This window comes from Felis catus, chromosome D2 (genome assembly GCF_018350175.1).
Source record: "Felis catus isolate Fca126 chromosome D2, F.catus_Fca126_mat1.0, whole genome shotgun sequence".
Classification (NCBI taxonomy): Eukaryota; Metazoa; Chordata; class Mammalia; order Carnivora; family Felidae; genus Felis; species Felis catus.
Window position 1 is genome coordinate 57,867,590 of NC_058378.1, and position 17,167 is coordinate 57,884,756.

At 36.9% G+C, this 17,167-nt stretch overlaps 1 protein-coding gene across 6 annotated transcripts in view; it reads right to left on the reverse strand.

Annotated features, from left to right (window-relative positions):
* HPSE2 (heparanase 2 (inactive)) overlaps positions 1-17,167 on the reverse strand; it is a 711,059-nt gene that overhangs the window by 505,986 nt on the left and 187,906 nt on the right. The gene's annotated exons all lie outside the window — the stretch shown is intronic.

Here is a 17,167-nt window from a genome sequence, read left to right on the forward strand (position 1 = left end):
TCTGAAAACATGCATCATTTTAGAAGAATTGCTACTGATACCACTTCCTTAACTTATACCTGGAAGCTCTAGTCCTGTCAAATATGAATCAAAAACTTTTTTCAAGGGTTAGGGGGAATTGTGAAAATTTCCACTTTGGTTCAATCATGCAGTTTTTCAGTGTAAATGCTTTTAGAGATGTTCTGAAGGATCTTAAAAGAGTTCCAAGCACCAGGGCCAGCTTTCAGACTCCCTCCAGAGCATGGTTACTAGCAGCCACATATCCTTGCTACCATCCTGAAGTACTGATTATACAGTGAAACACAGGGACAATGTAGTCAGTCTCTTGTAGGATTCCGAACTTCAGTTCTGTAGCACCTGGGTACTCCACTGGGGTTTCATGTCCAAGCCTGATCCAACTACAATTCACAGACTACAGAAAGCTAACCCTGTGAGGAGATCTGAAGAGCATCTAAGCCAGTGATTCACATATGTATGGATTTCATGGACCAGTAACATTTCAAAAAAATAATTAATGAGGGCACCAAAACAGTGTTGCTCATTTTCTCATAGTCATTTGCTTTAGCAAAATGAAGACATTTAACATGGCAACTACCATCAATTATGAGTACTGTTTCATAATGTTATAGACATTTAAATAACAGAAATGTGGGAAAGACATAAGCTGGAACTCAAAAATTAAATAGATGCAGCCTCATTAAAACTCACATTTTTCTTATTTTGTCATTTCATCCTAAGTTGCTAAAAACTTCATCAAAGACTGACATTCATCTATAGACCATTGTTTGGGAAACAACCATTTAGACCAGCCCTTTTACTTTATTGATGAGAACACTGACTTTCTGAGAAACAAAGAGACTTGCTCAAAGAAATCAAAATGACTGATGGCAAAGCTTAGACATGGACCCAGATGTCTAAATTCTGAGTATGTTGCCTTTCCATTCATAGCAGATCACTGCATTTGCTCAACATTTTCTAATCTCTGAATACAGGCTTATGGAAAGTTAAAAAAGAGACCTCTCCTTAAGTCAGTGTGGAATAGGGAGGTAGATAGAAGCTTGGAGAAATGACAAATAATACCTCTAATTTAGAAAAGAATGCAATGTGCAGGGAGATGCAAGTTGCTATGACAGTTCAAAAAAATAGGAAGAGCCACTTATAGTTCAGGACCTTCTGATATCTTTATAGAAAAGGACACATTTGAGTTGGACCTTAATTTTAAAAGGCAGTAAAGGGGCGCCTGGATGGCGCAGTTGGTTAAGCGTCCGACTTCAGCCAGGTCACGATCTTGCAGTCCGTGAGTTCGAGCCCCGCATCGGGCTCTGGGCTGATGGCTCGGAGCCTGGAGCCTGTTTCCGATTCTGTGTCTCCCCCTCTCTCTGCCCCTCCCCCATTCATGCTCTGTCTCTCTCTGCCCCAAAAATAAATAAACGTTAAAAAAAATAAATAAATAAAATAAAAGGCAGTAAAGATATTCATAGTCAAGTGAATGGTGTAAGTAAAACTTGGTAGAAAAGTATCTTAAGGTTCTATGATGGAATATTGAATATTTGAATTTGAACAAAGCTTAAGAGTAGATAGGCAAGAGAAAGAAAGATTGTTTGGACATTTCAGTAGATACTGAATGTCAGTCTAAGAAGTTTATACCACTACACCTCCAACTTTAGTGTGCATAGGAATCCCCTGAGAAGTTACTAGAACAGATAGTTTTGGGACCAGAGATTCTGATCACAAAGGTCTGGGTGGGGCCCAGGAATTCATTTCCAATAATCTCCTAGGTAATGTTGATGCTGCCTATCTGTGGATCACACTGTGAGTAGCACTGTGACATTTAGACATAAGTGGAAGACAGTCATGGTCGATTGAAATTTTTTGAGCAGTGGAGTGATACACTCTTATTGCCTATCCATTCACTTATTTTGGACAGAAAAAAAATTACCCAAAGATTAATTCTTAATGACAGACCTTTAGATCCTCTCTGTTGAGTGCTGAATCATATAGGGACACATAGGGACATATAGGGACACATGTGCCCAATGTTTATAGCAGTGCTTTCAACAATAGCCAAATTATGGAAAGAGCCTAAATGTCCATCAACTGATGAATGGATAAAGAAGATATAGTTTATATATATAATGGAATACTATTTGGCAATGAGAAAGAACGAAATCATGCCATTTGCAGCAATGCGGATGGAACTGGAAGGTATTATGCTAAGTGAAATAAGTCAGTTGAGAAAGACAGATATCATATGTTTCTGCTCATATGTGGATCTTGAGAAACTTAACAGAAGACCATGGGAGAAGGGAAGGGGAGAAAAAAAAGTTACAAACAGAGAAGGGAGGCAAACCATAAGAGACTCTTAAATACAGAAAACAAACTGAGGGTTGATGGGGGGTGGGAGAGAGAGGAAAATGGGTGATGGGCATTGAGTAGGGCACTTGTTGGAATGAGCACTGGGTGTTGTATGTAAGCAATGAACCACGGGAATCTACTCCAAAAACCAAGAGCACGCTTTACACACGTACATGTATGTTCGCCAATTTGACAATAAATTAATTTAAAAAAATAATAGGTACTAAATATACATTAATAAGATTTGCATCTCCAAAAGACTAATCCATGCTCATAGTGATTTTAGAAAAAAATATAAAAGTCTAGAAGAAAACATTGAAGGAATAAAGAAAATATACAAATAAAAAAAAAAAATAGAATCCTCTCTTTTGTGACCACAGCTGATCTCCCATAAAGAAATAATTCAGGGCGCCTGGGTGGCTCAGTCGGTTAGGCATCCAACTTCGGCTCAGGTCATGACCTCACAGCTCGTGAGTTCAAGCCCCACATCGGACTCTGTGCTAACAGCTCAGAGCCTGGAGCCTGCTTCTCATTCTATGTCTCCCTCTCTCTCTCTGCCCCTCCCCCACTTGTGCTCTGTCTCTGTCTCTCAAAAATGAATAAATGTAAAAAAAAAAATTAAAAAAAAAAGAAAGAATTCAAAATGGAGTGAGATTTGGGGGGGAATGAAATTCTTTACTCGGTTTACAGAGGACATCAAATGATATTTATCAATGCTGAAAGTAACAAACAAAAACATAAAGCAACCATCATTTTGGAAGGCCAAAAGACTAGGAAGGAAAGTAAATGTGTTTATTAGCTACCACTTTGAAAATCGGTAAGCACAAAACATTAAAAAAAGTAAATATAAAACATACTTTTGAAGAAAAGTAACTACAGAATCAGTCTGTTTAGGAATCTTCATCTTCCCTTAGAAGCAGGAATAATGTTAACAATATACCCTCCAAGCTTGGGGAATAAAGCCAACTTATGAATTGCCAACTTGTGAAAGAATTAGATTTGACTTTTCTGATTCCATAGATCAGGCCTACCACCAATGGGCAGAAATTTTAAAGGATGCAAGATATTGCTAAAGATAGGAACTTTTCTTCAAAGGCATAGCTTTCTAAGTCTGTTCAAAGATGGCTGGACCGCCTCATGGTATGAGGAGCTGCCCTATCCTGGAAGTGCTTTAAGCAAAACCTGGTTAACAATTTGAAAAGTTCCCTTTTACAAAGGGAAATTAAGCAAGGCTTTGATAGTAGATTGGCCTAGATGAGGCCTAGACCTCTAAGAAGCGATCCAACTCTAGGAATCTAGGATTCTTTTCTCATCCCAACCCCTACCAGCCAAGAATCAGCAAAAAATTAGTCCAATATTTCAAAATAAACAGAAAACTTCCATGAAGATGAATGGCTAACTGCAAAATTTCAGAATACTGACAACTCAACAATCATCACTTGTGTTTGGATGAGCTACTACTAGGGTTTAAAATCTGGACTCTTAATGTAAAATGCTCTTCCTTCAATAGAATGTTACTTTTCATTAGACTGGAATCTTTAAAGCCATTTTGATATATGCTTTTAGTACACATTTTTAAGTACCTACTTCATGCCAGGTACTGTGCTTAGGTCTTGTCCTAAAACAAGCATACCCAGATTTTATGTGGAATGAAGCCTCTTTAACTGTAAAGAGTCTTCCTCCCTAGCAGAGGATGAGTTAGTTCTAGTGAGGAGGAAAAGTAGATGGAATAGGCGCCTACATAATCACTTCCCTTCTTTGAACTTCAGTTTCCCTATGTGTGAAATAAGTGGTTTGACCAGATGATCTCTGAGGTCTCCTCTGGCTCTGAAAATTTAAGAGCTACTAGACCAACAGATGAGAGAATGTGAGCAACCTATGGCTGGGTTTTCAAGGCTGCCTAGAAACGGAGGTTGCAATCACAAGCAGTCCAAAGTACTTACAATGGTCCTAACCCTGAAGTTATAGGGAAAGATTTAACATGCCTCCAAGCCTCATGGGCAATTCACTCCCTTAGAGCTGTTGGACAACCTTTGGCTAATAAAGATTAAACAAATAAATATAAAAAATGGTTCTATCCAGCATCCTGAGAGGCCAATTTGCTGTTAATGGTGGTGTTTAGGCCCTAAAAGGGTATTAACTTACAGAGTAGTTAAGTCTCCAAACACAGACCAGAGCTTTAAAAGATGTACAGGTGCCAAAATTAAGGGCCAAATTACCAATCTGTTTTAAATGATGGTCTGGGAATGCTCAGTATGACAAGGAAAATGTATGACAAATAATATCTTCAATACAAAGAAAAAGTTGCTTAAATTTATTAGAGGAAATGTGCTGCCTCTTGGGACTTCTTTTTTGCCCACTCCCCAAAGAGGTGATTTTTCAAAATCTACTTGAAGACACAGCTAATGCAAAATGACCCTTTAAGCACAAAATAAGCTCATTTTTAACTGAAACAGTTTTCATGTCAGCATTTGCCAAAACCTTTGAGAACTTAAAAATCTCAAGGAAATGCAGATTCCATTAGTATCAAAACTAGGTACTTCCATGACATGCTAAATGCCTTCTTTACTCAACATGTGCAAAAGCTTTAGACCAGAGTAAAGCTGGCTGCCTCTTTCTCTCACCGGTAAGTTTAAAGAATTGCACTGGCAGCCCTGCTGGATGACAGCAGAATGACTTCCTGTCAAGTAACCTCCACCCTCCAAGGTGACAGGAAATGGGTTTAAACACTGGTAATATCACTAATCAAGTTGAGAGAGCACATGTTCCCAGCCGGCAATTGGGAAGTTTGGTTGCAATGTGTTAGCTGCTTGCTGGGCCATGTGATTCAGCATAATGACAGATGAAAGGAAAGGTCAGATTTACTAAGTGTTGAAGAGGTGTCATCAAGAGTTGCATATTACTTCAAGATGTCCCTGTATCAGAGGCATCTCACATATAGGAGTCAATTTTTCCTACAGAATTCTTCAGTTTCCCAATTACTTTATGGAAGCTCCCAAATTTATTTCAACACATGAAAAATTGTGGACTTTCTCTTATTCCTGATTCAGACCAAATAGTCCAAGGTAATAATCTTATCTTTATATGATCCTACATTGGTCTTTAAGAACAGACATACATACAGTCTCAAGCTTTGCCAAATTCACTCTTCTCAAGTTTAAATAGCCATATTTTCCTCAAAAGTTCTTTCCAGTGCCTCCAGTATCTTGATGCTTCAGGAACTGAAATATAATGGCATCTGTACTCCTCAAGAAACCATTATTCAGTTTCACATTAAGGAGGGCATGAGGAAATAGAATTTTCCCTTTATTTATAGGACAGGAAGGGACCTTTAGGGATCCTCTCTCAGAGCCTATTCATATTACAAAATCATTTCTTCAGTAATAATCATTTTTGGGGCACCTGGGTGGCTCAGTCGGTTAAGCAACTGACTTCAGCTCGGGTCATGATCTCACCATTTGTGGGTTTGAGCCCTGTGTCGGGCTCTGTGCTGACAACTCAGAGCCTGGAGCCTGCTTCTGATTCTGTGTCTTCGTCTCTCTCTGCTCCACCCCCCCTCCCCTGCTTGCAATCTGCCTCTCTCTCTCTCAAAAATAAACATTAAAAAAATTTTTAAATACATGATCATTTTTGAGCACTTACTGTAATTTAGGAATTGTGCTATTGTTACAATAACTAATAGAACTAGACATGGTCCCTGATCTTTTGGAAGCACTTAATTATATAATAAAACATTAAATAATTATCCAAATAAATGTATACTCATAAATTAAATATTCATTATTGTTAAATAAGTTATTATGAAGTTAATGTACAGTTATTAACTGGGACAGAATAAACAGACATGGAAAGGACAGGTGACTTCCTAAGGTCCTGAAGGCAGTCTCTTATAAAATGCCAGTGTCCTAGCTTCCAGTACAGTTCTCTTTCACTCTGTACCCCAGTGCATTTCAGGGTGCTTCCCCTGGACTGAAAGATGACCTGACATTCTGTTTCCAAGGCAGTCTTATACCAGCTTCTCTAGAGAAGGATATTCCAAGCCTTTTACCTCCTACCACAACCATAAAATGTTTTGCTTTTTGCTGAGGCATACCTGGAAGGGCAGGATAGGTGTATGTTTATGCTTTGAGGGGCATAGGTGAGGATGGGTGCCTAGTGGTGACATCATGATGGAGGGATCCTAAGCTTTTGTAAAGAACACATAAGACTACACCAGTAAAAGTAGAAGATGGCAGTGTCCACATAGCTTAGCTTTAGGGATAATCTACCCTCAAAGAAAAGGAGGTAGGTGAAAGGTGACATTCTAAGTGATTTTCTAGAATAACCACCAACTTCGGTCTTAAATACTGGCTGAAAAGGGTAACTCAGTTCAGCTTAAGGAATAATGAACATAGCCTGGACATGACATGGCAAACCAGAACAACCAACTATGGCATAGGAGTGTGCTACTTGGCTAGGAGAGCGCAGCCAAAGTCCTCTGAAGCATTATCTCAAAAGTCAGAGTAGCAGGACTGGGTAGTCCAACTCCTCCTCCCCTAGAGAAGGAAAAAAGGACACAGAATAAAGAACTCTTAGCTATCCGATCCCTCCATTAAGAGCTTTACAATTTCTTGTAAACTATAAAACTTTCTCCCATAAATATAACTCCTCTCACAGCTTAGATTTCTGTCTCCAGAAGAGAAAAGCAAGCTGTCCCCAACACTCAATTTACAAACTATGTGTCTAATCAATATTTGCTCAATGCACAAATGGTGTAGACAGTGGATTTTCGAACATTAATAAATAATAAGAATTTAGCGAGTACTTAGTTTGTGATAGATACTATGTTAAGGCTGCAAACGCATTATCTTACTTAATCCTAATAAACCTATAAGATAGCTAATATTATTATTCCCATTTCACAGATGATAAAAAAAGAAAGCTTAAAGAGGTTAAATAACTTATCCAAAGTTACTCAGCTAACAAAGGGCAAGAGCCAGGATTTAAACATAGGTCTGGCACATTTCAAAACCCATGTTCCTGATCACCATATTTATTGCCTCCTTGAAGGTCAAGGCAGGGCAAGATGTAGGGCATCTCACTACAGAGTCCTACTTTCAATCAATCAGGGCATTTTCAGAAGCAAACAAAAGAAAAACAATATCTTACATAAGAAGTCCTGAAGGGGGTGTTTTTAGGTTTTATTAATTCAGTGGCTCAGTGATTATCTTTAATGATGCAAATCCTTTCCAATTTCTGCTCTGCTGACCTCAGAGTATAGGCTTTTGTCCTCACACCTGCCTGTTCTTTAATGGTGGCAAAATGGCTGCAGCAGCCGCAGGCATAGCCTCCTCACACAGTTGTGTCTAAAGGCAGAAAACGGACTGTTTTTCTCAGAAACCTTTCCCAGAGCCCCCCAGTAGCCTTCCATTTTTATTTCATTGGCCATTACCAAGTCAATCGCTGGTCAAGAGATTAGAATTACCATGATTTATTTAGAGTAATTCAGATCTACCTACAGAAGGTTGGGAAGGAATCAGTTTCCCCTGAGGCATATAGCTGCCTGTCCCTGAACAAAAGTGAGGCCCTTTTAGAAAGGAAGAAGGGCAGGAATGGCTTTTAGGTGGGAAACTGATAGTAACTGCCACATACCCAAACCACGTAAGTGAAACTAGAAGCTGTATCAACTGAGGCATTTTCTAACCACTGCCAAATACTAGCTGGCAAATGCTTTCAAATCTAGTTATGTTAAATGCAAAGTGGTAATCAATTCCAATCTTCTAGGCTTTTGGAATGAGAGAAAATTATAGAAGCAACCAAAATAATCAGTTTTCCATCCATCTGATGTCAAAAAAAAAAAAAAAAAAAAACCTAGTTTCCTTCTTAGTGTAGAATCTAGACTTTAGAAAAAGAAAAGGATGTAGAAGCCATTCTTCCGATATCCCCATCCTTTAACAGAAGACAAAGAAATACGTCATGCATCAAGGGCCCAAGATGGCTCCTGAGGATTAACTATATTTCAGAATTTCTTCTGTATTAAATCAAATGGAAACCATTCCCATCTATTCATTCCTAGAAAATGTTAACCTGGGATTGCCATATCATGTATTTGGCCTTTCATTTAGGAATGATAAGCTCTTCTTAAAATAATAAGTGGTTCTGAAATAACATATATGTTTTCATGAATTTGAACTTGCTATGTAAATAGAAAGGTTTGCTCAAAATTCTGATTCTACCCTAGGGGCATGACTTACATGGTAGAAATCAGTGTAATGGGCCCCAAACTATTTGGATTTTTGACAAACCTTTTTCAGTGTTCTCAGAGCTTGTGGCTAATAGATTAGATAAGTGTTCAGAAATTTTCACTCACTCTCCTTCACCTCCATGGGTCAAGTGTACTTCCCTACCTCTTGGCCCTAGGTTTGGTTGGCCATGTGATTTTCTGTGGCCAACTGAATGAAACTGAAATGACAGTGACTTGAACATAGGCCTTAAGAGCTCTTGCGTGTTTCCACCTGCTATCTTCTGTTTTGCTATCACATTAAAAACATGTTCAGCTTAGCTCACTAGTCCAAAGAGCAAAGATGCCTAGGACAAGCCCAACCTAGATCAGCTAACCTACGGGAAGCTGACTCTCAGACTTAAAAACTATAATAAATATTTGCTATTTAAAGCCACTGAATTTTGGAGTCATTTGTAACATAACAATAACAAACCAATACAGTGCTCAAAGTGTAACCATCTCCAGCAGAGAGAGCATGTGAATAAACAAATTGGAAAGTCTCCCAAAATAAGACCCCCTAACATTTTATCCTAATCATTTTCTATTACCAACAACACTCAGGAAACAGGAATGATTTCTGGTATTTTTCTTCTTTAGATCATGACTCTGAAAGAATGTATTCCTTCCTCATCAATTCCTTTCGTACCTCTTATCCAAAACTGGTCATCTGCATTGCATATCCATTTGCTTATTCAAGCAAGCTCCTGAAGAATATGGGCTTTGCCTTACATGAATATATCAAGATTAACAAAGTTACGTAAGACATTGTTTTACATGTAAGAGGTGCTAAATAAATATCTATTTATTAAATTCTGATTATTTTTATGGGGTGCCTGGGTGGCTCAGTTGGTTAGGCGACTGACTTCAGCTCAGGTCATGATCTCACAGTTTGTGAGCTCAAGCCCCGTGTTGGGCTCTGTGCTGACAGCTCAGAGCCTGAAGCCTGCTTCACATTCTGTGTCTTCCCCTCTCTCTACCCCTCCCCTGCTCATGCTCTGTCTCTCAATAACAAATAAATGTTAAACATTTTTTAAATAATTCTGATTCTATTTAATTACAATGTCTGATGACCTAGAATAAATTATTTGCAAAAACAAAATTTCCTTACCTAATGCAGCCTGATAAAGATGAATGCACAGATAAGACTTCTATAGGCTATCACTTTCTTTCCTTTTTTTAAGTAGACTTTATGCCCAGCATGGAGCCCAAGGTGGAGGTTGAACTCACAACCCTGAGATCGACCTGAGCTGAGACCAAGAATTGGATGCTTAACCAGCTGAGCCACCCAAGAATGCCTACTTCCTTTCCTAGGGCCACTCTTCTTTCCTTCCACTCCCACCCCTAAGTCCAGAGAATACTTTATCTTGTTGTTTCATGATTACTTAGATGTAGAGATATTTCCTCTCTTATTCTTCTAAGACCTGTCCTTTAATTCGGATCAGACTACACAGCTGGTCTTCCTAATGTCCATTCATGGAAATTTTCCCATATGAGTCTTTCTTTCCCCCAAATCTTTCCTGTCTACCTAAAAGTGTTCTGTGCCTGTCTTCCCACCACTTCCAAGTGTTCTCTAACAGATTTTAAACTACTAGAGTATGTAATCTTTGTCTTCATCATGATGATTTATTCATATTAATAGCTAATATGTACCAATTGTTTAGTCTACATCAGGTCTGACATTAACTGATTTGTAATGCATGATCTTTTTTCATCCTCAAGACAAGTTTTTTGAGAAAGACACTATCATTATCTCTATTTTATAGATGAGAAAACATCAACTTAAAATAACACAGCCAAGGATTACATAGAGTGAAAATCACTATCAAATCACCCATATCTATAAGTTCACATTCCACAGCAGCCTTTTTCTCTCTAAATCTCTATACCTGACATAGTACATATCATAGTGGACACACAATGGCCTGCCCATTACCTCTACACATCCTATCCTGAAGGTCTCTCTCCATGAGCCCCAAGGTGTCTGACTCTGTATTGTTTTCTCCCAGCAACAGTAGTAGTCTTCAAATCAACATTTATTTTCCAATTGCTTTGTAATCCCAGAAGCATTTTAGGGATAGGGTCAAGTGTTTACCTTGAACTTCAAAAGTTCTAGAAGACTTAGGAAGGACCTTATCCTTCAAGGAAAAGTAGAGAAAACTCAGTTGGAAAAGGATCATCTCTTGCTGATTTTGGTAGCATTAAGTGATCTTTAGCCAAGCAAAAAATTCAGAAGGTTAGCATTACGTCCAATGAAATGTAAGTAGTTTTTTTCCCTCATGAAATAAGGATATTGCAACTTAAAAAAAAAAGGATAATGCCACTTACATTACTGAGGTGTTATAAGAATCAATGAGACTGCATATGGTAAAATCTTTTTCAAGGTTCAGAATATTCATAGAAGTGTTAATTAGTAAGATTCTATGAATACACACTTTACTCTTCCAATTAATTAAAGTTGACCCATGAGCAATGCAGGTTAAGAGCACTGACCCTTCCTCCCACCATTGCACTGTCAAAATTATGTGTGTAACTTTCGACTCCTTAAAAACTTAACTACTAATCACTTACTATTGATCCAGAAGCCTTACTGATAATATAAAGTCAATTAACACATATTTTATATTTTATTTATTATGTACTACATTCTTACAATAAAGTAAGCTAGAGAAAAGAAAATGTTATTAAAATCATAAGGAAAATATATTTACAGTCCTGTATTGTATTTATCCAGAAAAATCCATGTATAAGTGGACTCACACAGCTCAAATCCATGTTGTACAAGGGTCAACTTACAATCTTCTGAATACTTTTTTCTTTCTAGGATTCTTCTAGAGTCCTAACACTTGCCTGGGCTCTCTCTTTTACATTACTCACAAATTTACAATGTCCTAGAGGCAGCACTTACTTACAAAGCCTTTCTATGATCATTTTATGAACACAAATACAAGCACACATGACATCAACTAAAACAAACCACAGACCACATCCCAAAGATATCACATCACACATTCACCATAAGCATACAATTTCCTAGAATTATATAAGGATTCCAGAATCTCCACATCCTTGCAAACACTTGTTATTTTCCATTTTGAAAATTATTATTATGGCCATCCTAGTGAACATGAAGTAGAATCTCTTTGGGGTTTTATTTGAATTTCCCTAATGACTAATGATATTGAGCATCTTTTCATATGTTTGGGGTTTTTTTTGGGGGGGGGGGTTGGGGGGATTGGCTTACTTGCAGTAGACCAAGTTTATAAATAACTAGTAGTTTTGTGATTTCAAGATTCAAGATCTTAAACAAATTTTTTAAATATCTGTCCCTCTCACACTCTCTCCCTTGAGATTAGATTGTAGTTTCTCAGCTGGAATGGTAAGGTCAGATATTTGAGAACTTCCCTCAGTACTTTGACTTTCCTTGATGTATGGCCAGAAAGGGGCTATCCAAAAACAAAGAAGGAGCTTCAAGGCATCAAGATTCCAGAGATCCAAAAAAGGTAAACAGAAGATTTGGTAGGGAAGAATGGTAGGAATAGGGAGAAATTTGGAGTCTATAAATTAAGATGAGTATGTAAGATTAAATCTTATTAGAGTCTATCTAAGTTTCTATATAGCTTTATTGAAGCCTAATATATAATAAACAATATACATATATATATTTAAAATACACAATTTGATAAATTTTATAATATGTACATACATAGGAAATGACCACTACAATGAAGATAATGAGCATATCCATCACCCCTGAAAGTTTTCCTATGTCCCTTGGTAAACCTACTTTCTTGTACCCAGGCAACCATTCATCTGATTGCTGTAAATTGGTCTACCTTTTGTACAATTTTACATAAATACAATAATTTTAAATGTAACTTTCCTAAATAATGTACCTATTGACTTTTTGCTCCATGTATTTTGAAGTTCTATTGTTAGGTGCCTACAAATCTAGGACTGTTATGTTCTCTTGATGAACTGATCCTTTTACCATTAAGTAATATCTTTCTCTGTCCTTGGTAATCTTTTCTCTGAACTCCATTTTGTCTAATACTAATGTAACTTCTCCAACTTTCTTTTTATTAGTGTTTTTACAATATAACTACCTTCATCCTTTTATATTTTTTTACTGTGGTAAAATACACAGAACATAAATTTACCATTTCTGTTGCTCTTCTTTCATTTCTGGTCTTTCCAATTTTCTTCTGCCTGAAGAACTTATTTTAGAAATTCCTTTAGAAGAGGTTTCCTAGAAATGAATTCTTCTAGTTTTTTTCTGAGAACACCATTCTTTCACCTTAGTTCTGAAGGATATTTTCACCTGATAAAAAATTTGCAGTTAGCAGTTCTTTTATAATGCTGTCCCACTTCTTTCTGGCCACCATGGTTTCTGATAAGAAATCTTCAATTATTTAAATTGTAGATCTCCTGTAAAGAATACATAATTTTTCTCTGACTGCTTTGAAGTTTTTTTCTTTGCTTTTCGTTTTCAGCAGATAACACATCCAATGTAGCTTCCTTGAATTTATACTATTTAAAATTCTCTAAGCTTCTTGAATCTGCAGGATTATGTCTTTCAAAAATTCTGATACATCTCAGACATTATTTCTTTAAATATTTTTTGGAACTGTACTTCTCTTCCTTTCCCTCTGAGATTCAGATGAAACAAATGTTAGATATTTTGGTATTGACTTTCAGATCCCTGAGGATCTGTTAAATCATTTTTTTCAAATTTTGGTCTCTCTTTTGTTCAGATTAGATAATTTCTCTTGTTCTATCTACATATTCACCGACACTTTCATCTGCCATCTCACTCTGCTACTAAGCCACTAAAATGAGTTTATTTCACTGATTATATTTTTCAGTTCTAAAATTTCCATTTGTTTCTGCTTTATATTTTCTATTTCTTTACTGTGACAGTCTATGTTTCCCTTTGCTTCCATTTGTTGTGTGTCCACCTTTACTTGTTGTAGCATTATCATAATATTACTTTAGTGTCTTTGATAAATAATGCCAACTTCCGTGTTGTCTTGTCATCTGCATCTATTACTTTTTCCAGTGCAAGTTGAGATTTTCCTGGTTATTTCTACACCATGTAATTTTGGATATATCCTAGGCATTTTGAATTATATGATGTTAAGTCTCTGGGTCTTGTTCAGTCCTATGGAAAATGTCGATATTTTTGTTTTAGTAGTCAATCAACCCGAATGAGTTTAAGGCCACAAGTCCAAACCAGTCTTCCTTGGGTAAGGATTTCAACGAAAATTCTGTTCTTAAAGACTTTACAGTGCTATTTCAATATATTCTACATTTGTGCTTTCCCCAGTAGCCAGTATAAAACTGGATCAGTGGTCTAGCTCTTAGTTCGGTTCTCAAAGTTTTTAATATGGTATGTAGGATCAGATTCATGCATGCCCATCTCAGGGATGAGCCTTGAAACACACATAAAAAACTCAGTCACTCCCCTGAATTCCTCTCTCTTTGAATCATTTTTATTCTTTTGATGCCTGCTTTTTAGTTTTGCTAAGCAAGACCAGAGAAACCTTTGACCTAACACTTATTTTACCCCACCAATGAGGTAATACCGCTCAATACCGGAGTAATTTATCCAATGCCCCATTAAATGTGAGATTTTTCACTATGGCTGGTAAGAATATGAGCTATTACCAGACCTCGGTAACCCCATAGATTATTCCCCCTTCTTCTTTTAGGCAGACATTCCCTGGCCTTTGACAGTTTCAATTCACACATATGCTGGTCAGTAGTCAGCTAAAAACTCACTGGGGACCCTCTGAATATCTCTGAGGCTCTCTCTCTCTATGCACAGATGTGAACTCTGGCCACCTTGGCTTTCCTGGACTCCCCGCTCAATCTCATCTCAGGAAAACCAGTGGACTTAGCCTTGGTTTCCTGCTGCTTCCAGTGAAGTCCAAAACTCTCTGAAAACAGTATAATGGCATAACTGTAGAACTTAACACATTTGTTTCCTTTTCTTAGAGATCACTGTCCTGAGTTGCCTGTGCTATGTTTTCAAAACTTTTATTTTGCCCAGTATTGGAGATGTTTTCAGGTAGGAAGTTAAATCTAGTCCCTATTACTCCTTCTTGGTCAGAAGCAGGGGTCCTCAGTCTCTTTTGATGGCAAGCTCCAAGTTCTGACCATGCAGAGCAATGATTTGTATATGAAGATCAAGAATGACAGTGAATTGAGAATCCGGACAACATGGGTTCTTAAGTGCTATATAACAGCAAAAATAAGGTGAAGTCACAAAGGAAGGTAGAGGTAAGTCCATTATGGCAGCTGAGGTCAGCAAAGATTTGGGAAAAATGGAAAGATAAGAAAGCATGGACTTTCAATGATAAAATATAGATTAACGACCTGGAAAATGTCCCCACTACAATGATTGCACTATGAGGGCAGGGACTCTGTCTTAGTCACTGATGTCTGGGCCAGACACCCTTCTAGGTATCTATAAATGATATACATTTATGTTGAATGAGTATTTGCTGAATTAATACAGTCAAAGCTGATCTTTTGTTCTCTCCTCTTGAATAAATGAAAATGGGGGAATGAGAGTTATGTACGAAAGACCTATCTGGTTTCACTTGAAAGCTAGTTTTTGCTTAATTTGAGCAGCTGAAGGGAGAAATAAGAACGTGTTCAACAAGAAAGAATTTGCCTACAATAGAACAAGAAACCTTGGAAGAATCTTCATCCTTCCCCCTCTTGGCCTCCCAAGGCTTAAGAGAGAATAATAATTTCTTGAGTGTTCTTTAATTAAGAGATGAGCTCAGAAATAGTATAGTCAAATTTTCCCCTTCTTTGTTCTAAAGTCACATTACCAAGGAGACTAATATACTATTTACTCTTAAGTAGTCTATTTCTTTGAAATTTCCATATCAAATACATGAAACCTGTGTGTTAGGAATAAAAATACATTAATACAAAATAAAAGACACACATATAAACATTGATACCAAGTTGCCATAAGCTGGTTTTAAAATGTGAAGAATTTTCTGTGTGGGTGGATCCATGTCAATGGTCCTAGTTTTTCTACTCTAACAGTTATTTCATATAACTTCATGCGATATCTCCTGAGAATCTAAATTTCTATACTAGGTCCTAAAGAAATGAAAAAAATAATTCATAAAGTCCCTATCTCAAGGAGTATATATTTCCATACTACACAGCAAAGTGAATTAACCTCTCTCTGACAGACAAATTCCTTCCAATTCAGAGGAAATAAAAGGAGACTTCATGGAAGGAGACAGAACTTGAGCTGGGGTTTGTAAAATGCGTGAATTTTCTGTAGGCTTGGATGGAGGAAGGATGGGAGAAAGTTCTAAGTAGAGTGAGGTATGGAATGGAAAAGATACAGCTAGTTGAGGAATCAGAAGACAACAAATTTTTATAATACTTTGTTTTTTATAGGTTAATATATAGGAGGTAAAACAGGGAAGGCTGTGCAAGCCCCCAAATACAAGGATAAAGAGTTTGCAGTTAAGTTAGTAGGTCCATCTCTAAGGTAAAGGCGACTATCAGCAATGAAAAGGGAATAGACTCAGCACTTTTTAGACTTATGGAGAATGCCAGAAGTTCAAATATGGCAAGCTATTAGTCTGTAATTTTTGTTCCCGGGATTTCCACTACCTTATTAAGTATGAGAGCAATCACAACATTCACAAAATATGCACGTATCAACCTAGGCTTTTAGCCTTAGTTTGAATGTCTCCATCAGTCACACCACATATATCTGGCTCAAATATAAGCACAATAATCTTAATCTCCACTTGTCACTTCATAAATAAGACATTTTAAAGGTGTTTTTTATAGATACTGCTGAATGTTTGGAGCACATCATAAGAAAGTGAGAAACAGCTGTTGTATCTAGATTCAACAGACACATATTTGCACATAGGGCAATGTTTAGAAAATGTCTTCAACCTGTTCTCTTCTTGAGATCATGAGGTCCCCCTTCTGTTCACCCACTGCTTGAGAAAAGAGGTGGAGAGAAAAAAAACATCAGCACATAAGAAACTGAAGATCTACAAAATCAGAAAAACACACCACTATTTAAGCATTAAAATCAATAATCTTCTAGTTGAAAGGGAATAAAAAGTGTAAACCTTCCAGTTATAAAATAAATAAGACATGGGGATACAATATACAGCATTGAGAATATAGTTAATAATGAATAGCAACTTTGTATGATGACAGGTGGTAGCTAGATTTATTCTGATTATTTCATACATACAAATGTTGAATCACTATGCTGTACACCTGAAACTAATATAATACTCTTTGTAAACTATACTTCAATAAAAAGTAAATAATATTCAAAGTGAATATCATGGAACCCCAAAGATTCCACTTAAGTACCTCAGGATCCATACATACTCCCTTCCCCATCTCTTCTAAATTCCTGTTTATCTGTTTTAATATTTATTTATGCCTCTGCTTTTTAAAAATTTTTAAAAATTCTTATAATAGATAAACACTTTTTGATGTAGAAGAATATTATGTAATTTAATTTTTCTAGTGCTACTGTCACAA